Below are 22647 nucleotides of genomic sequence, written 5' to 3'. Positions count from 1 at the left end.
CTGTGTCCCAGAACCAATGTAAGGTGTACACAGTTATGTTGGGCCATCTGATGAAAAGTTTGCCGACAGTTTAATCATAGTTCCGAAATTAATGAGTAAGAGCAGACGGATTTGCTGTCGCCAAAAGTAAAGATTTCTTTGCGGGTAGTGCATTTTCCCAGCCAAACATCATGGCTAATAGTTTTGCCAGGAAGACGCTAAAACGATCCGTTCGTCTGAAAGAGAATTGAAGGCATTGGTCCTTTGAATATGCCCCTCCTCTCTTTGTACCATTTAACTTAGAAAAGTCATTATAATAAGTAAATTACTAGCTGTTCAGTATAAGCCACAACGCGAAAGCGAAAATTAAAAAAAAAAAACGGTAGAGAAAACATATAGAAAAGTCCGATTTCGATGCTATTACAGGGTGCCGAACATAAATTGTTAACTATTTTTTTCCATATATGTATCGGGATTTAATTTAATCCGTTGAAATTTTTTGATAACACCTCAAAATCCACAGGATCACTTTACAGAAAATAAATTAAATAGTTATTATTTCATTGGACGAAAAATAACTAACTTATTTTGTTTTGTTGATTTTCCGACAGGGTGGATAAATGATGTATATTGGAACGATTTTCCGTCATCCCTTGTCAAATTTGGTTTCGAGAGAACCCGGTTTCGGCGTTGTGCCATCATCAGTGTCGATTTTCGTTCTGATCTGTTCTTGGCATTTGTCCTGTATTTATAGTTCGTAAGTACATGTACAGATATTGTCAAAATTGATGGTTGTGTATATTTAGGTATGTGTATGTGCTTTGTGCTCATTCACAACTGAGGGTGGGTTTTACTAATCGATTTGTGTGGCTGACTGAGGCAGGTAAAAGTCCGTAATTTTAGTCGTTTGACCTTTTTTGTGGGTTTGTTGTTTTTGTGTTTATTTGTTGTTGTGTGTTTGTCTGTTGTACCAGTGTGATTACTTTTTTTGCAAACAAGTTTTAAAGGCTCGAATATTGTGTCAGAAATTGTGTTTATCTGTTCGTTTATTATTCTACCGTTGAATGTTTTCTGTTTGCAGATTTCCATGTTTTCGAGTACGTTGAGACGTCGGCCTTTTGCTTGTATGCGAAGATCCCTAACTGTTAACCAGAAAACATCAATAAAACAGTTAGGGTTCTTCACATGTCTAAATATAAACAAGCATCAATTTTGACAATACCTGTTCATGTACTTACCAACTATAAATACAGGACAAACGTCAACAACAGATCAGAACGAAAATCGACACTGATGATGGCATAACGCCGAAACCGGTTTGTCTCGAAACCAAATTTGACAAAGGATGACGGAATATCGTTCCAAGAAAAATAAATACTTTAATCATACAATTCCTAGAATATACTCTGTCATATTTCTCTACAAAAAATTCTTTGGTGGAACGTGATTTGCACTAAATGCAATATTTTCCCATACTAAACGCTCGGGAAGAAATTTTTCGGAGACTGCTCGCAAGCTTCTCAATATTGCATTTTAATGCATATAACGTTCTATGATAGAATTTTTTGTCGAGAAGTACGGCAGAGTATATTCTAGGGATTGTGAGATTAAAGGTAATACTTTTCGTCTTATGATATACATTCCAAGTAAAAACTGGGCACGTTTAAAATCGTTTTTCAATAAATTTTCCGAAGAGGTACTGACATGAAGCTTTGGAACATCGCGTAGCATGTTCCACTAGGTGTGAATGAGATATTTAAGGTAGCGACGTGAAGCTTGGAGCATGATTTAGAACTTGATTACAAAGGGAGTTCGACTTTGAGGAGACAGTGAGATAGATGACCGCTAAACTTAGCTCTATAGAGAAGAGAAGTTCAGCGGTATTTCCAAAGATGAATAGTCGCACTACTTCGCCCAGAATCGTTGAAACTCTGATAAGCTTACCCTTCAGAACATTGCAAGATAGGGTTGGGATAGAGGTAAGGCTCATTAACTCATTCATTTTGACGCCCTTTTTCGTCCGGGACTATGAGGGCACAACTACGAAGCCGGGCTTACTTCAAATTAAATTTGACAGGAGATCACGTACAATCGTTTCAATATTAATCAGTTAGTTTCCCAACATGAATGACTTCAGCGTGAATATCTCAAGAACTTCCGAGGGATGACACGCTCAAATAGGCAGCCTTTAAGCAACTGCTGGACACAACAAGGCGGAATGTCGCCAAAGTTGAGAACATCCACCTCTCACTCAAAGTCGTACGGTAAGCAGATGGCTAAGTCTTCAGCCAGAAAATTCGCTCGGACTTTGCAAAGTTCAGCAAAAACCGAAAACATTGTTAGACAGCCATCAAGAAGAGATAATAAAAACATAGTAGTGATTCTAATATTAAAAATTTGTTAACTTTTCACATCTTGTCGTTACTGGTAGCATTCAAAAGCACCTGGTGCTAACTTTGATCGGCATCAGGGAGACGATTGGAAATGGAACGGAAATATATTGCATGCCTACCAAAAATAATTGGTGGTTTTGTTTGTAGTGGAAATATTGGCTGTACCCAAAAGTTTTACTCGTGTACTCTAATAATTCTTTCAAAACATTTTTCTTGCTGTTGTTTTTTTTAACTATTGCACTCATTTTTTATACTCAGTTGAGCAGAGCTCACAGAGTATATTAACTTTGATTGGATAACGGTTGGTTGTGCAGGTATAAAGAAATCGAGATAGATATAGACTTCCATATATCAAAATCATCAGTATCGAAAAAAAATTTGATTGAGCCATGTCCGTCCGTCCGTCTGTCCGTTAACACGATAACTTGAGTAAATTTTGAGGTATCTTGATGAAATTTAGTATGTAGATTCCTGGGCACTCATCTCAGATCGCTATTTAAAATGAACGATATCGGACTATAACCACGCCCACTTTTTCGATATCGAGAATTTCTAAAAACCGAAAAAATGCGATAATTCATTGCCAAAGGCGGTTAAAGCGATGAAACTTGGTAGATGGGTTGACGTTATGATGCAGAATAGAAAATTAGTAAGATTTTGGAAAATGGGAGTGGCACCGCCCACTTTTACAAGAAGGTAATTTAAAAGTTTTGCAAGCTGTAATTTGGCAGTCGTTGAAGATATCATGATGAAATTTGGCAGGAACGTTACTACTATTTCTATATATGTGCTAAATAAAAATTAGCAAAATTGGATGAAGAACACGCCCACTTTTTAAAAAAAAATTTTTTTAATTCAAATTTTAACAAAAAATTTAATATCTTTACTGTATATAAGTAAATTAAGTCAAAATTCAACTCCAGTAATGATATGATGCAACAAAATACAAAAATAAAAGAAAATTTCAAAATGGGCGTGGCTCCGCCCATTTTCATATAGTTTGTCTAGAATACTTTTAATGCCATAAGTCGAACAAAAATTTACCAATCCTTCTCAAATTTGGTAGGGGCCCACTTTATCGATATCGAAAATTACGAAAAATGAAAAAAATGCCATAATTCTATACCAAATACGAAAAAAGGGATGAAACATGGTAACTGGATTGGTTTATTGACGCAAAATATAACTTTGGAAAAAACTTTGGTAAATGGGTGTGACACCTACCATATTAAGTAGAAGAAAATGAAAAAGTTCTACAAGGCGAAATCAACAGCCCTTGGAATCTTCGCAGGAATACTGTTAGTGGTATTACATATATAAATAAATTAGCAGTACTCGACAGATGATTTTCTGGATCACCTGGTTCACATTTTGGTCGATATCGCGAGAACGCCTTCACATATACATCTAAGGGCCACTCGCTTTTAAAACCCTCATTAATACCTTTAATTTGATATCAATATCGTACAAACACATTCTAGAGTCACCCCTAGCCCACCCTAATGGCGATATCTCGAAAAGGCGTCCACCTATAGACCTAATGCCCACTCCCTCTTAAAATGCTCAGTAACACCTTTCGTTTGATAACCATATCGTACAAACATTCTAGAGTCACCCCTGGCCCACCCTAATGGCGATATCTCGAAAAGGCGTCGACCTATAGACCTAATGTCCACTCCCTCTTAAAATGCCCAGTAACACCTTTCGTTTGATACCCATATCGTACAAATATTCTAGAGTCACCCCTGGCCCACCCTAATGGCGATATCTCGAAAAGGCGTCCACCTATAGACCTAATGCCCACTCCCTCTTAAAATGCTCAGTAACACCTTTCGTTTGATACCCATATCGTACAAACACATTCTAGAGTCACCCCTGGCCCACCCTAATGACGATATCTCGAAAAGGCGTCCACCTATACACCTCATGCCCACTCCCTCTTAAAATGCTCAGTAACACCTTTCGTTTGATACCCATATCGTACAAACATTCTAGAGTCGCCCTTGGTCCACCTTTATGGCGATATCTCGAAAAGGCGTCCACCTATAGAACTAAGGATTACTCCCTTTTAAAATACTCATTACCATCTTTCATTTGATACCCATATCATACAAACACATGCTAGAGTCACCCCTGGCCCACCCTAATGGCGACATTTCGAAAAGGTCCACCTATAGACCTAATGCCAACTCCCTCTTAAAATGCTCAGTAACACTTTTCTTTTGATACCCATATCGTACAAACATTCTAGAGTCACCCCTGGCCCACCCTAATGGCGATATCTCGAAAAGGCGTCCACCTATAGACCTAATGCCCACTCCCTCTTAAAATGCTCAGTAACACCTTTCATTTGATTCCCATATCGTACAAACACATTCTAGAGACACCCCTGGTCCACCTTTATGGCGATATCTCGAAACGGCGTCCACCTATGGAACTAAGGATCACTCCTTTTCAAAATACTCATTAACAGCTTTCATTTGATACCCATATCGTACAAACACATTCTAGAGTCACCCCTGGTCCACCTTAATGGCAATATCTCGAAAAGGCGTCCACCGATAGACCTAAGGCCCACTCCCTCTTAAAATGCTCAGTAACACCTTTCATTTGATACCCATATCGTACAAACAAATTTTAGAGTCAGCCCTGTTCCACCTTTATGGCGATATCCCTAAATGGCGTCCATCCATAGAACTATGGCCTACTCTCTCTTAAAATACTCTTTAATACCTTCCATTTGATACACATGTCATACAACCACATTCTAGGGTTACCCTAGGTACAGTTTCCTACATTGTGATTTTCCTTATTTTGTCTCCATAGCTCTCAACTGAGTATGTAATGTTCGGTTCCACCCGAACTTAGCCTTCCTTACTTGTTTTTCATTTCATATTGTCTGGATAACTTAGGCTATAGTTATTGTTTTTGTTGTTGCAGCATGAATACTTTGTATAATTGACCACAAATGTTATTCTGCCCCAAACTTGCATCAGTAAAAAAAACCAAAACACAACAAAAAAGAAAAACAAAAAAAAAAACAAGTAAGGAAGGCTAAGTTCGGGTGTAACCGAACATAACATACTCAGTTGAGAGCTATGGAGACAAAATAAGGAAAATCAATCTGGGGTAACCCTGGAATGTGGTTGTATAACATGTGTATCAAATGAAAGGTATTAAAGAGTATTTTAAGAGAGAGTAGGCCATAGTTCTATGGATGAACGCCATTTAGGGATATCGCCATAAAGGTAGACCAGGGCTGACTCTAGAATTTGTTTGTACGATATGGGTATCAAATAAAAGGTGTTACTGAGCATTTTAAGAGGGAGTGGCCCTTAGGTCTATCGGTGGACGCCTTTTCGAGATGTCCCCATTAAGGTGGACCAGGGGTGATTCTATAATGTGTTTGTACGATATGGGTATCAAATGAAAGCTGTTAATGAGTATTTTGAAAAGGAGTGATCCTTAGTTCCATAGGTGGACGCCGTTTCGAGATATCGCCATAAAGGTGGACCAGGGGTGTCTCTAGAATGTGTTTGTACGATATGGGAATCAAATGAAAGGTGTTACTGAGCATTTTAAGAGGGAGTGGGCATTAGGTCTATAGGTGGACGCCTTTTCGAGATATCGCCATTAGGGTGGGCCAGGGGTGACTCTAGAATGTTTGTACGGTATGGGTATCAAACGAAAGGTGTTACTGAGCATTTTAAGAGGGAGTGGGCATGAGGTCTATAGGTGGACGCCTTTTCGAGATATCGTCATTAGGGTGGGCCAGGGGTGACTCTAGAATGTGTTTGTACGATATGTGCATCAAACGAAAGGTGTTACTGAGCATTTTAAGAGGGAGTGGGCATTAGGTCTATAGGTGGACGCCCTTTCGAGATATCGCCATTAGGGTGGGCCAGGGGTGACTCTAGAATGTTTGTACGATATGGGTATCAAACGAAAGGTGTTACTGAGCATTTTAAGAGGGAGTGGGCATTAGGTCTATAGGTGGACGCCTTTTCGAGATATCGCCATTAGGGTGGGCCAGGGGTGACTCTAGAATGTGTTTGTACGATATGGGTATCAAATGAAAGGTGGTAAGGAGTATTTTAAAAGGGAGTAATCCTTAGTTCTATAGGTGGACGCCTTTTCGAGATATCGCCATAAAGGTGGACCAAGGGTGACTCTAGAATGTTTGTACGATATGGGTATCAAACGAAAGGTGTTACTGAGCATTTTAAGAGGGAGTGGGCATTAGGTCTATAGGTGGACGCCTTTTCGAGATATCGCCATTAGGGTGGGCCAGGGTGACTCTAGAATGTGTTTGTACGATATGGGTATCAAATGAAAGGTGGTAATGAGTATTTTAAAAGGGAGTAATCCTTAGTTCTATAGGTGGACGCCTTTTCGAGATATCGCCATAAAGCTGGACCAAGGGTGACTCTAGAATGTTTGTACGGTATGGGTATCAAACGAAAGGTGTTACTGAGCATTGTAAGAGGGAGTGGGCATTAGGTCTATAGGTGGACGTCTTTTCGAGATATCGCCATTAGGGTGGGCCAGGGTGACTCTAGAATGTGTTTGTACGATATGGGTATCAAATGAAAGGTGGTAATGAGTATTTTAAAAGGGAGTAATCCTTAGTTCTATAGGTGGACGCCTTTTCGAGATATCGCCATTAGGGTGGGCCAGGTGTGACTCTAGAATGTTTGTACGATATGGGTATCAAACGAAAGGTGTTACTGAGCATTTTAAGAGGGAGTGGGCATTAGGTCTATAGGTGGACGCCTTTTCGAGATATCGCCATTAGGGTGGTACAGGGGTGACTCTAGAATGTTTGTACGATATGGGTATCAAACGAAAGGTGTTACTGAGCATTTTAAGAGGGAGTGGACATTAGGTCTATAGGTGGACGCCTTTTCGAGATATCGCCATTAGGGTGGGCCAGGGGTGACTCTAGAATGTTTGTACGATATGGGTATCAAACGAAAGGTGTTACTGAGCATTTTAAGAGGGAGTGGACATTAGGTCTATAGGTGGACGCCTTTTCGAGATATCGCCATTAGGGTGGGCCAGGGTGACTCTAGAATGTGTTTGTACGATATGGGTATCAAATGAAAGGTGGTAATGAGTATTTTAAAAGGGAGTAATCCTTAGTTCTATAGGTGGACGCCTTTTCGAAATATCGCCATTAGGGTGGGCCAGGTGTGACTCTAGAATGTTTGTACGATATGGGTATCAAACGAAAGCTGTTACTGAGCATTTTAAGAGGGAGTGGGCATTAGGTCTATAGGTGGACGCCTTTTCGAGATATCGCCATTAGGGTGGGCCAGGGGTGACTCTAGAATGTTTGTACGATATGGGTATCAAACGAAAGGTGTTACTGAGCATTTTAAGAGGGAGTGGACACTAGGTCTATAGGTGGACGCCTTTTCGAGGTATCGCCATTAGGGTGGGCCAGGGGTGACTCTAGAATGTTTGTACGATATGGGTATCAAACGAAAGGTGTTACTTAGCATTTTAAGAGGGAGGGGGCATTAGGTCTATAGGTGGACGCCTTTTCGAGATATCGCCATTAGGGTGGGACAGGGGTGACTCTGGTATGTTTTTGTACGATATGGATATCAAATTAAAGGTATTAATGAGGGTTTTAAAAGCGAGTGGCCCTTAGATGTATATGTGAAGGCGTTCTCGCGATATCGACCAAAATGTGGACCAGGTGATCCAGAAAATCATCTGTCGGGTACTGCTAATTTATTTATATATGCAATACCACTAACAGTATTCCTGCCAAGATTCCAAGGGCTGTTGATTTCGCCTTGTAGAACTTTTTCATTTTCTTCTACTTAATATGGTAGGTGTCACACCCATTTTACAAAGGTTTTTCCAAAGTTATATTTTGCGTCAATAAACCAATCCAGTTACCATGTTTCATCCCTTTTTTCGTGTTTGGTATAGAATTATGGCATTTTTTTCATTTTTCGTAATTTTCGATATCGATAAAGTGGGCGTGGTTATGGTCAGATTTCGCCCATTTTTTATACCAAGAAAAAGTGAGCTCAGGTAAGTACGTGGGCTAAGTTTAGTAAAGATATATCGGATTTTGCTCAAGTTATTGTGTTAATGGCCGAGCGGAAGGACAAACGGTGGACTGTGTATAAAAACTGGGCGTGGCTTCCACCGATTTCGCCCATTTTCACAGAGAACAGTTACCGTCATAGAATCTATGCTCCTACCAAATTTGAGAAGGATTGGTAAATTTTTGTTCGACTTATGGCAATAAAAGTATTCTAGACAAACTAAATGAAAATGGGCGGAGCCACGCCCATTTTGAAATTTTCTTTTATTTTTGTATTTTGTTGCATCATATCATTACTGGAGTTGAATTTTGACTTAATTTACTTATATACAGTAAAGATATTAAATTTTTTGTTAAAATTTGAATTTTAAACAATTTTTTTTTAAAAAGTGGGCGTGTTCTTCATCCAATTTTGCTAATTTTTATTTAGCACATATAGAGTAATAGTAGTAACGTTCCTGCCAAATTTCATCATGATATCTTCAACGACTGCCAAATTACAGCTTGCAAAACTTTTAAATTACCTTCTTGTAAAAGTGGGCGGTGCCACGCCCATTGTCCAAAATCTTACTAATTTTCTATTCTGCGTCATAAGTTCAACCCATCTACCAAGTTTCGTCGCTTTATCTGTCTTTTGTAATGAGTTATCGCACTTTTTCGGTTTTTCGAAATTTTCGATATCGAAAAAGTGGGCGTGGTTATAGTCCGATATCGTTCATTTTAAATAGCGATCTGAGATGAGTGCTCGGGAACCTACATACCAAATTTCATCAAGATACCTCAAAATTTACTCAAGTTATCGTGTTAACGGACGGACGGACGGACGGACGGACATGGCTCAATCAAATTTTTTTTCGATCCTGATTATTTTGATATATGGAAGTCTATATCTATCTCGATTCCTTTATATATGTACAACCAACAGTTATCCAATCAAACTTAATATACTCTGTGAGCTCTGCTCAACTGAGTATAAAAACAAAGCATGAAAGCACCACCATCAGCATCAAGAGAAACACCAACAACCGAGGAAATATATTGAAAAGGTAACATTTAATGTTGAACTGGACAGCAACATTTGTGCAGCACAGCAACTTGAAACAGCAACAACAACACACACATATCTAAATGGTAAAGGTAAGTAATATAAAAACTAAATAAAATCATGTTAACTTCAACAAAAACACGCAGCAGCAGCTGTTGTTCATATATTAAACTTTTAAGTCTTGCTTGATTTGTTGTTTTTTTTTGCTGTTTAGTATGTCGTATTGTTTTTGTTCCTATTGTTCTTGTTACGCTCGATTTGTGGTTGATATTTCCCATTAAACTAAACAAAAAAAGTCTAGAATATTTGAAAGAATGTTAATTCTCATAGTGGTTTTCCGTATTTTTTATCATTTGATGGCAGACATTATCGGAAGCGTATACTTTCAACTGGAGTCACACTGGAGAAATACTTGAAGAGGCATTTCGATTATATTTCTTTCATATCGTTTATGAGATAAGAATAACAGAAAATCACGTATCAATAATTTTCGTCTACCCAAAATAGAATTGAGAGTTTATGCTCTTGTTCTTGATTAGAATTGTTATGGGATTTGTTTACTGGTGTTATCTTTTCTTCAGAATTGCGGCGGCATAGCCGCAGGTCTTGCTTATAGGAAGCGGGCAAGTGTCGGATACCTATTTGGGTTCATATGATGTATTGTAACGAATTTAGTGAAATTCCGCCTATTTGCAACCTTCTGCTTATGTTCGTATCGCTAAACTTTTGCTTTTTTGGACTCCAATATTCTGTGTTACAAAATGGTCTTTATTAGACTACTTTGAAAGTACTTCGCAATTAAACTTCACTTCGCAACTAATAGCGCGCTTAAATCAAACTGATTTCAGCTGCTTTATAGCAAAGATTCAGGATCGACGCACAGGGTCTCGAGATATAGACCAAAACGTGGGCCCGTGAAAGCCTAGAATGTGTTTTTACATTATGGGTATCAAATTGAAGCTGTTCATGTGTGCTTTAGTACAGAGTAAGTTGTATGCCGCTGGGTGACTAAGGTCTCGAGATATAGGCCAAAACGTGGATCCGGATACACCTAGAATGTGTGTGTATTATGGATATCGAATGAAAGCTGTTGCTGAGAGCTTTAAAGTAATTTTCATTGTGATATTCGATTTAGTCGCGTCAACCTGCCAAACTTATAAATATGCATGCGAAGCCGAAATAAAGACAAGAATTAATAATACCCACATACCTATTTACATACGTCCTATTCGATTTGCCTGAAATTTGGTATATAAATTTGTCTATATTAGTATTTACGATGCTTTTTTCCGGGAAGTAGACCTGGGACGGACTGGGACTGGGATTAGGACTAGGACTGGGACTGAGACTGAGACTCGGAGTGGGACTGGGACTGAGACTCGGAACGGGACTGGAACAAAATACATACCAGCCTCTGGCACTGGCAATAAGATATTAAGAAGAATGAGAAAAACTTGAGAGAAGAGAAAGAGATAGAATGAGACGAAGATGGAGATAGATGAAGCGGAGGGAGGAGTGAATACAAAGATTAGGAAAAAATGTAGAGGGGCGAGGGCAGAGTTAGACGGAAAGAGCTTATTAAAATGTATGCAGATAGACCAAATTTAGGGCAGATTGCTAGTTTTTAATAATTTAAAAAAGTTTTTATTTTTAATAATATTATTAAATTTGCTGTTTGGGCAATTTGTTTTGGGAAATGGAAATTCCGGACAAATACATTTTTTTAATTTTCCGGAAGATTTCTTGGTAATTTATTCACAATAAATGCAAAGGCAGAAGAATCGATATAAACAGTGAGATTTATACGTGTTACAAAAATAACAATCTTAGACTTGTAAACGACAACTTAGTATAAATATTTATTATTTACAGACCAATAAAACCAAACATAACAGTAAAAAAAATAATAACTTTTTGGTGAGGCACCCTACAGGTTATGATTTCAACAGCAATTACAAATTTTAATTCATACATAGGCCCAGTTTTTCAGTACAAGTTCAACTCAGTTTGTCAGTTAAACTACGCTTAAACTTATTCTGCAGTTTGCAGTCTACTTTAACTGAAGTTTAAGCTGAGCTCAAGCAGCTGATCTGGCAGGGTTTAACTCTAGTTGACCTATCGGCGATTTGCGTTCGTTCGAAATGGCGTTGAATATACACAACAAGCATTTGGGCTTTAGTACCATAAGAGCTCATGTTGATAACAAGCATACCTCTAAAATCTCAATGATAGTGGTTCTTTGACTGGAGGCAAATCTAAGATTCTAATACCACAGTATTTTCACGAAAATAAAATAAAATATATATAATTTATTTTAGATAAATAACGCTTCATTACTGCTATCAATCAGGTATTTATTTCTCACAATAAATAGCTGTTGACTTTGGTGGTACCACCTTGGAGATTTTTTTTCAACTTCACCTCAACTCGATATCCAATGTAGGATATCAACTGGGGAAACGTGTGGAATATTCATTTGAGAACTGTAAATTTCTCAAAATCTCTCAAAGTTTGGATAATAAATTGAAAATGCTAATGACGTTGGAGATCAACTCGAGAACTATAAACTTAACTAAGTTTCTCAAAGGTTGGATAGTGATTGGAGAATGAAGTTGGATATCAACTTGAGTACTATCGGGTTTAAGAAAAATTAGAGAATGATGTTGGATATCACCTCCGGAACTAGATATATATTTCGCTGGGGAAATATCTTTTAAATGTTTGTTGCGTAAGCAAAATCTAGCTGTTGTCTTATCTACAAATTATCTAGATAATGAAAAACCAATGTTGCCGTACAAAAAAGCCTACCTAAAAGCGGCTTCAAACTGTGACTGAAAAACTGCTCAGTAGTGAAACTGGAGTGTAAAATTGACTAGAGTTTAAGCAAACTTCGTTTAAGCTTAGCTTAACCAAATACTCAAAAACCGGGCCATAGTTAAACATATCGCTTACCAAGCTCATACAATTATAAACACATATGTATGTACATTAGACTGAGTCGATTTATTAACCGATATCGCGCCATCGATTTTTCGATAGGATTTGGGCTCAGGTTCCACTACGCGTACCCAAAAAAATAATTTTCGAGCCTGCGAAATTTAATTTTTTTTACTTTTTTCGACTTTGATTTTTAAAGTTTTGTTCATGAGCTACTAAAAAAATGTTCATTTGATTGTAAAATTTTCATGTATACCCTGTCCGACCCAAAAATGTCCGCTAAAAACGTTATCGATAACAGTTTTTTGAAAAAAAAAAATATATATATATTTTTTAGCGGACATTTTTGGGTCGGACAGGGTATACATGAAAATTTTACACTCAAACGAAAATTTTTTTAGTAGTTCATGAAAAAAACCTTAAAAATCAAAGTTGAAAAAAAGTAAAAAAAAAAAAAAAATTAAATATCCCAAGCTGGACAATTATTGTTTTGTGTATGAATAGTGGAACTTTTTTTCCTGAGCCCAAACCCTATCGAAAAATCAATGGCGCGATATCGGTTAACTTTCGTCCATACAAATCGACTCACCCTAATCTACATATATGTGTACAGGGTTAGCGCAGGTTAAGTGTTAAGTGTTAAGCGGGTTTTCCGTGAGTGTTTTTTTTTTTTTAATTGAAATAAAAAATATGGAACTAAAACATTGAAATTAATTAACATCAGGCCAATGTGGCAAATTTTTATGATTAAAAATGCCCTCTTGACGCTAAGAAAACTAGCTGATTGCTCCTAAATTTGAAGGCAAATTTTCCATGTATTCTTTATTTTGCTCATATTACGCTTTTAAATGAATATTTTAGGTAGGGAAAAATGTTTTATCTAAGCATCAGCAACCAAGTTGTTTGCAACTACGGTACTTCCTTAAAAATTCCCTCGTAGTAATCAGTAGTTCAACAAACATGGCGGCACAGATTGTAAAAATTCCGGGAAACATTTTCCCACTAGTTCGCTCTCTATCATTCGTGAAGTTGTGTAAAGCATGCCAAAAGCGTTCACAAAAAAGTTTATTTCCGTTTATGGCTCAGTCTCTTCAAATTTGCCGTAAACTGTATATGTAAGTTGCATCTTTATTTGTGTATTTGTATAATTTTATGCTTTGCGAAGTCATTAAATAAGTTATTAAAAAATTATAAAAAATACTTAGTTGACATTTATGTAGGTGCTCCGTTATTTAATACTCGATACGTAGCTTGGCTGAGAATGGGTTTGTCGATTTCCATACCAAACTGGAAGAAACAGTGGTTATGCAATATTTTTTTGTGTTTGAAATATGAGAAATAAAGAAAACAAAGTTTTATCGATAGTAAGAGCATTAACATTGAACCTAAGTAAAGTCATATTTTCGTCTTTTATCAAGTTCTCTTTTTAAATACTTTCTTGTTGTTATGTTATCTGTGTAAAATTTGATTGCACAAGTACTGCCCGATCACTTTTACTCCTTCAGATGATATTGTAAAATATTCCATGCTCATAAATTTCACGTTTTAAAATACTTTTTCGAAATGGATAAGTTCGATAACAAATCAACTGGTGAATGGAATACTACCCTATCTCTGGTATCAAATCGACAACGCCCTATCTGAGAGAACTTTTCAAAAACACCCTGTCTCCTGATTTGTTTAAAAAATGCTCTATTTCAGGATTCGGTTCAGTGAAACCCAGTCTCAGAAAATTGTTTATAAATACCCAATCAAACGTCAAAACGTATGTCATATACAAATCGCAAGAAATAGCGTTTTATCTTAATATATAAAAATCACGTGTCACTATGTTTGTTCCCGATGGACTCCTAAACTACTGAACCGATTTTGAATTTGTTTTGCACCCCGTTTGTAGTTCGATCTAACTTGAAATATACGATAGGTTATATCTCAGTTTATAGTCGCAATATTATTTTATTGCAAATTTTTTTATTTGTTTATACGTAATAATAAAATGTTACGTATACGCACCGGCACTCACATTTTCAGGTGGTGCGGATATACTTTCGTGTAATTGGTTGGTGTTTAATTAAACACCGTGCTTATCAATATAAAATATTATAGCGAATGATATCAAGTATAGCACATCACCAGGCCCGCCGAAAAGGTGGGGGGGGGGGGGGGGGGGATTAGCACCGGGTCCGGGGTTTCAGAGGGGGACCGCGATTTAGAGGTAATATGACATTTGTTTTAATTCAGGAGAGTCTTTAGTTGTTCCATGTGCAATTTTTAAGCCGAATTTCTAAAGCAACGAAAATCTGCATTTCGTTTTAATATTATAGTGAAGTGTGAAAAATAAAAATCTATATATATAAAAAGAAAGGCCGCCGGTGTTTGAAGAGATGCGTCGGTTCGGTTTTGTTCAAACTTCCACACAAGTTGCGTAACCTCACGCGGTGTTTACTACATAGGTTTGGTTGCGATCGACGTACAGGGTCTCGATATATAGGCCGAAACGTGGACCCAAGTACCCCTAGAATGTGTTTATAGAATATGGATAACAAATGAAAGCTGTTGATGAGTGCTTTAGTAGAGGGCAATTTTCATACGCCTGGGTGACTAGGGTCTCGATATATAGGCCAAAGCGTGGGCAAGTGAATGCCTAGGCAGTGTTTATACAATATGGATATCAAATGAAAGTTGTTGATGGGTGCTTTAGTACAGAGTAATATATTATCCAGAGACGGACTGGGACTGGGATTAGGACTTGGACTGGGATTGAGACTCGGAGCGGGACTGGAATAAAATACATACCACCCTCTGGGACAGGCAATAAGGGATGCAGAAGAATGAGAAGAAATTGAGAGAAGAGAAAAGAGAGAATGAGAAGGAGATTGAGAAAGAGATAGAATGAGACGAAGATGGAGATAGATGAAGCGAAAAAGACGGAGGGAGGAGTGAATAAACGGATTTGGAAGAATTGAAGAGGGGGGGGGGGGCGGCAGAGTCAGACGGAAAAAGCTTATTAAAATGTATGCAGATAGGCCAGATTTAGGGCAGAACAACGTCTGCCGGGTCTTCTAATATGATATAAAAATGCGTCGCTGAATTTGCTAAGCGCAAAACTCGAGAACGATTGGACCGATTCGCCTATTTTTTTTTTAATATTTCTTGAAGTACGAAAGTGTTTCTGCACGAAGATAAAAATTATAAAAATTGCCCGAAAATCTAAAAACAACACTTCTATACTCCCATACAAAAGATTAATAATCTTATACATATATGAAATTCTCGTGTCACAATGTTTGTGGTTGAACTCATTCGAAACTGATTGACAAATTGTCGTGAAATTTTGTCAGCATAATGAGTAGGTCAGATCGGGATCGGATTTGATCTATTTTTCATACCCCAAACTGGGTATGACTGGGTATTTTTTATTTTTTTTTTTATGAAACAGCATTAAAAAAAGCACATACCTCTGGGACTGGCACTGACACTGGGAATGGAACTGGGCTGTGACTGAAACTGCGACTGAGAATAGGACTGGGACTGCGACTGGGGGTAAGGGATGGAGAAAAATAAAGAGTATAAAAACTAGGCAAGGAGAAAGAGACTGAGAAAGATAGTTAGACAAAGATAGAGAGTTTGAGTTAGATGGATCGGGAGAGAGAGAAAGAAGGGAGGTAGAGAGAAAATAAGGGATAGAAAACACGGAGAGGGAAATAGACGCAGATAGAGGAGCGAGTAAAACTATAAGGAAAAGGGGGTGAGAGCGGGTGCAGAGTAAGAGGTAAACACTTCTTAAAAGTTATGTAGCTAGACCAAAGTTAGGACAAAACAACGTCTGTCGGATCAGCTAGTAATAATATTGATAGGGCGTTCTTGAAACAGATTCTTAGATAGGCAGTTTTTGAATAAAATTTGGAAAAAGAGCATTCTTTTTAAGTAATCTGAACCTGAGGATGGATGTTTTTGAAACGACAGCGGAAATAGGGTGATATTCCACAGTATACATATCGAGCTTTCCATGAAAAATGGTAATTTTTTTGAGAGGGGAAGGGAGAGTTATGCGAAAGGTCATAGGTAAAAAGAGAAAAAAGGATGAAAATAAGTGAAAGCAGTGGGATTTGGTGAGAGGGTGGGTAAGAGGAAAGACAGTGAAAGTTGGAAATGGATATACGAATGTAGAAGAAATAAGAGGAAGGAAGGTGATGAAAAAAATATGTGGGGGAGTTGAATAAAGAAAGTTGGAGTATAAAAGGTAAAAATCGAGAAATAAAGAGGAAAAAGATACGAAGGAAGGCAGGAATCAATATATTTTTTTTCAGAAGCTACAATACGACTGTTTACTGGAAGAGTAGATACATCGCAGGGCGGAAAATTAAATCTTAAATATAAAATATAATGCGATGTTGTACCTGCGTTAGTTTTATATATTCTCGTAGTGGTTTATAAACTCAAAGATATTGAAATCGGTTAGTCAGCTGAAGCAGGTATACAATATTTGTTATAGAGGTTCCATATATGAGGAAGAAGAAGTAGAAGATAATGAGATGGAGAGTGAAGAGGGGAAGAGAGGCCCACTTTTTCAACTTAGGCAAATAAATTTTGGGGCAGGACAAAGTTCGCCGGGTACTCTAGTATAAATGTCAATCGTAAAACTGGGGAATTAAGCACGTGGTGTGATGGTAGCGTGCTCCGCCTACCACACAGAAGATCCTGTATTCACGCCCCAGGCAAAGCAAATCAAAAATTTTAGAATCAAGGTTTTTCAATTAGAAGCAACATTTTTCTAAGCGTAGTCGCCCCTCGGCAGTGTTTGGTAAGCGTTCCGAGTGTATTTCTGCCATGAAATGCTCTCAGTGAAAACTTATCTGCCTTGCAGAAGCCGTTCGGAGTCGGCATAAAACTAGTAGACCGCGTGCCGCCAAATTGTAGGAAAAATTAATAGGAGCAGGACGCAAATTGGAACAGAAGCTCGGTCTAAAATCGCTTCGGGGTTTCACGGGCCTTAGATTTATTTATTTGTATTTATATCTCCGATTTGTGATGTACCGACCCTGAACGACATCTACTATAGCTGAGAAAAATTTGGCCGATACGACCCAAACAAACTTTAGTGTAAAAGGAAAGTTCTAAAATTGTGATTAACACAAGCCACTTAAAGTGCTGTCAGGAGTTTTTACATCATTTAAAGTGTATCTCTACATAGACGAGTATAAAAAAACTCTCGATTGCGACCTCTGTCGAGGATGCCAAAAACTCGTGCACCCTATGTTCGGTTACTTATTTCTTCGAGATTTAAAAAATTTAAACAAACATTTTTCCACCATCCTGTAAAAATGGCGGCATCAGTATTCACACAAGGCACAATTTGTCCGAAGAAGTCACTAACCTAAAGGTAAAGAAAGAATAGATTCATATATCACTTGTATGCCATTATATGAGTAAATAAATTACAACATTTTTAGTATTTACTACAGTGCAAAAATAGAAATCGAAAATTTGATATAAAAAACAGAGAGAAATGCCCAATTTCACTGCATTTACAGGGTGGTGAAAATTTATATTATATGTATATTAGCCGTATTTTTATATTCAGTTGAGCAGAGCTCACAGAGTATATTAAGTTTAATTGGATAACGGTTGGTTGTACATATATAAAGGAATCGAGATAGATATAGACTTCCATATATCAAAATAATCAGGATCGAAAAAAAATTTGATTGAGCCATGTTCGTCCGTCCGTCCGTCCGTCCGTTAACACGATAACTTGAGTAAATTTTGAGGTATCTTGATGGAATTTGGTATGTAGGTTCCTGAGCACTCATCTCAGATCGCTATTTAAAATGAACGATATCGGACTATAACCACGCCCACTTTTTCGATATCGAAAATTTCGAAAAACAGAAAAAGTGCGATAATTCATTGAAAAAGACAGATAAAGCGACGAAACTTGGTAGATGGGTTGACCTTATGACGCAGAATAGAAAATTAGTAAAATTTTGGACAATGGGCGTGGCACCGCCCACTTTTAAAAGAAGGTAATTTAAAAATTTGCGAGCTGTAATTTGGCAGTCGTTGAAGATATCATGATGAAATTTGGCAGGAACGTTACTCCTATTACTATATGTCTGCCTAATAAAAATTAGCAAAATCGGAGAAGGACCACGCCCACTTTTAAAAAAAATTTTTTTTTAAATTAAAATTTTAACAAAAAATTTAATATCTTTACAGTATATAAGTAAATTATATCAACATTCAAGTCCAGTAATGATATGGTGCAACAAAATACAAAAATAAAAGAAAATTTCAAAATGGGCGTGGCTTCGCCCTTTTTCATTTAATTTGTCTAGGATACTTTTAACCCCATAAGTCGAACAAAAATTAACCAATCCTTTTGAAATTTGGTGGGGGCATAGATTTTATGACGTTAATTGTTTTCTGTGAAAATGGGCGAAATCAGTTGATGCCACGCCCAGTTTTTATACACAGTCGTTCGTCTGTCCTTCCGCATGGCCGTTAACACGATAACTTGAGCAAAAATCGACATATCTTTAATGAACTTAGTTCACGTACTTACTTCAACTCACTTTATCTTAGTATGAAAAATGAACGAAATCCGACAATGACCACGCCCACTTTTTCGATATCGAAAATTACGAAAAATGAAAAAAATGCCATAATTCTATACCAAATACGAAAAAAGGGATGAAACATGGTAAGGTAATTGGATTGTTTTATTGACGCGAAATATAACTTTAGAAAAAACTTTATAAAATGGTTGTAACACCTACCATATTAAGTAGAAGAAAATGAAAAAGTTCTGCAGGGCGAAATAAAAAACCCTTAAAATCTTGGCAGATATTAGATATATAAATAAATTAGCGGTATCCAACAGATGATGTTCTGGGTCACCCTGGTCCACATTTTGGTCGATATCTGGAAAACGCCTTCACATATACAACTACCACCACTCCCTTTTAAAACTCTCATTAATACCTTTAATTTGATACCCATATCGTACAAACTCATTCTAGAGTCACCCCTGATCCACCTTTATGGCGATATCTCGAAAAGGCGTCCACCTATAGAACTAAGCCCCACGCCCTTTTAAAATACTCATTAACACCTTTTATTTGATACCCACATCGAACAAACATATTCTAAAGTCACCCCTGGTCCACCTTTATGGCGATATCTCGAAACGGCGTCCACCTATGGAACTAATGATTACTCCCTTTTAAAATACTCATTAACACCTTTCATTTGATACCCATATCGTACAAACGCATTCTAGAGTCAACCCTGATCCACCTTTATGGCTATATCCCTAAATGGCGTCCACCTATAGAACTATGGCCCACTCCCTCATAAAATACTCATTAGTGCCTTTCATTTGATACACATGTCATATAAACACATTCCAGGGTATCCCTCGGTTCATTTTCCTACATGGTTATTTTCCCTTATGTTGTCACCATAGCTCTCAAGTATGTAATGTTCGGTTACACCCGAACTTAACCTTCCTTACTTGTTTTACATACATTTATCTACATTTGCGGGTAAAAAACGCCCACTAAAAGCCCCGACACATAAGCACTTTTTCATATAGATGAGTTTAACACAAGCTTATGCATTATGAGTAGATTGCACGCATTTTTATGGAGAAGGGTAGAATGAGCGACACTGGCGCCATCTGATATTGAAAAGTAGCCATCTCCCAAATTTTGTTACAAGCAAAGCATAAGAAGAAGAATGTGACATTTGTTTTGGTTAAGGGTGTTGACACACTTTGCAAGTGAAATTATTTTTCCCACTGGTTGGCCAATTTTCTAACATTTTTCGCAGGTAAAACTGTAATATAACAAATGAATACGACACAAAATATGTTAGCAAGTATCTTTGTTGTAAGGGGATAATGTTTATACCAGTGCTTCGCGAAATTTTGTATGTGAATGGGCAAGGCGTAATAAACTTCAATTGCCACGTCTGAAGTTCCTTCATATTTACAAACGCAACATCTTGGTTGATTGTGGCGATGTTATTGGAATGCATAAGCTTGTGTTAAACACATCTTTATGAAAAATGTCATTGTGACACCGCCTTAAGATAATGTTTAGGAGCCTCATCTAGCGGCAATTATTGAAGACTAGCGGCAGTGGTAAATAACTCGTTACAAAACGAGTTGTACCGAGAGACACGCAACTCTGTTGGTCATAGTGTATAACTTATAGCTAAGTGAGTTGCTATGAATGGTGGACACACACCCTTTTCGGTCATAGAAGTGCATAATAGTGTAAAGATAAAATGAAGAGACATATTTCAGTTGCAACTGAGTATAATGCACACTGAAATTTAGTTGTACTTATTTTTTGCGCAGCAATTTCATTAGTGTACATAAAGTTACATACTTAGCAGTCCATAGAAAAATTAAGCGCATATGTATATAATTATAAAAAAATAGCTATTATTAAAGTCCTCAAAATTCCTGAAAACGTAGAAAAATTGGGATTGAATTTGCGCCACAGACAGGCTTCCCTTAATCTAGACATGAAATTTTCTCACAATTCTATAAGCAAGATATGTCTGCGAACATTTTTATTTTCGTATATTTTCATTATTTATATTTGATTTTCGATATTGTGCATTACATATATAATTCAGTACATATTTACATATATGTATGTATATACTTCCATTCACATTTCCGTTAGTTGTGCGATTTTTTGCAGGGAATTGCAAGATAATTGAAGCCGATATAGTCAACTAATTGTCATCGCTAGTGTAATTTTTTTGTTACGCAGCGCAAGCACGATTAGTTAGGTATGTATGTATGTATATGACTGTAACTGATGTTAGAGTGAAGCTTAAACCAAGTACTGTTCTTTAAATAAGGCCCGCTTTTTCAGTACAAGTTCAACTTAGTTTGTCAGTTAAACTACGCTTAAACTTAAACTGAAGTTTTTCAGTCTACTTTAACTGACGTCTAAGCTGAACTTTAGCCGCCGATCCCGCAGTTTTAATTTCTAGTTAACCTATCAGTTATTTTTTTAAGGAAAAAATACTGTTACTTAAGTTGAAAAAGGATAGGTCCCAACTTGTACTCAAGTGCGGTGGTCTGATTGGAGTCGAATGTAAGATTATAATACAACAGAATTTTCGCAAAAATAAAAAAAATTAACAAGTATAATTTTGTTTTAAACAAGAACGCTTCAATACTACTATCAACCAGGTGTTTATTTCTCACGATAAACAGCTGATATTTTTTTAGCTCCACCTCAACTCGCTATCCAACGTAGGTTATCAACTGGAGAAATGTATTGGATATTCATTTGAGACCTACACATTTCTCAAAATCTCTCAAATTATGGAAAAGAATTGAAGAATGATGTTGAAAATCAACTCCAGAAATAGATATATATTTCTCTAAAGGTGGAAAAATATTTTTTCCATGTTTATTGGCTAAACAAAATCCAGCTTTTGCCATATTTACAAATTATACAGATAAGAAAAAACTAATGTTGTTGTACAAAAAAGCCTACCCCAAAAGCAGCCTATAGCCACGACTGAACAAGTAAAGGTGTCTAAGTTCGGGTGTAACCGAACATTATATACTCAGTGTGAGCTTCAATTGCACATTTCATTTCAGATAAATTACTTTTCTACATAACACGTGGCACCGCCCGTTTAAAAAAGAATGTGTCCCCATTTCCTCTTACAATAAAACTTGATAAGTGAAATATCATTGATTCAAAACTCTTTTTCGCTAGATATAGCTTATTATTTTCGTATACGACCCTTTTAAAAAATTTTATATAAAAGTGGGCGTGGTCTTTAACCGATCTCGTCCATTTTTCCTAGAAATATTTCCTGCTGTAAGAAAAATTTGTGTACCCAATTTTATTACGATCCGTTAATTTTTCTTCGAGTTATGACTCCCGAAACATAGAAAATTGCTTAGTCATAAAAGGGGCGGTGCCACGCCCATTTTTTTAAATTTGAAGTTTTTCCTAATTACTGTTATAAATCCACTTGGGAAATGAAATACCATTGATATAAAGCTCTTTTCTGAAAAGATATAGCTTATTTTATTCGTCCACGACCCTTTTAAAAATCGTGGATATAAAAGTGGGCGTGGTCCTTAACCGATTTTGTGAATTTTTCTTCAAAGCATTCCTTATTCCATTCTCTGACGAATTTTGTTACGATTTTTGATTTATGATTAATAATATTTGTAAAATTGA

General features: G+C 37.0%; 2 protein-coding genes across 5 annotated transcripts in view; one reads left to right on the top strand and one right to left on the bottom strand.

Annotated features, from left to right (window-relative positions):
* The window catches only part of LOC137250944 (uncharacterized), a 366851-nt gene that overhangs the window by 90783 nt on the left and 253421 nt on the right, over nucleotides 1-22647 (top strand). Inside the window, exon 3 of one of the 2 annotated variants that reach the window (XR_010953119.1) lies at nucleotides 5313-5416. The exons of the other annotated variant lie outside the window; for it this stretch is intronic. The gene's annotated coding sequence lies outside the window, so the exon portion shown is untranslated. Of the gene's footprint in view, nucleotides 1-5312; nucleotides 5417-22647 lie in introns of those variants that run through there. 2 annotated transcript variants of the gene reach the window in all.
* The window catches only part of ogre (optic ganglion reduced), a 110333-nt gene that overhangs the window by 85703 nt on the left and 1983 nt on the right, over nucleotides 1-22647 (bottom strand). The gene's annotated exons all lie outside the window — the stretch shown is intronic.

Source organism: Eurosta solidaginis, chromosome 4, assembly GCF_040869045.1.
Source record: "Eurosta solidaginis isolate ZX-2024a chromosome 4, ASM4086904v1, whole genome shotgun sequence".
In the NCBI taxonomy this organism is placed as follows: Eukaryota; Metazoa; Arthropoda; class Insecta; order Diptera; family Tephritidae; genus Eurosta; species Eurosta solidaginis.
This window is presented reverse-complemented; position numbering and strand designations above follow the sequence as displayed.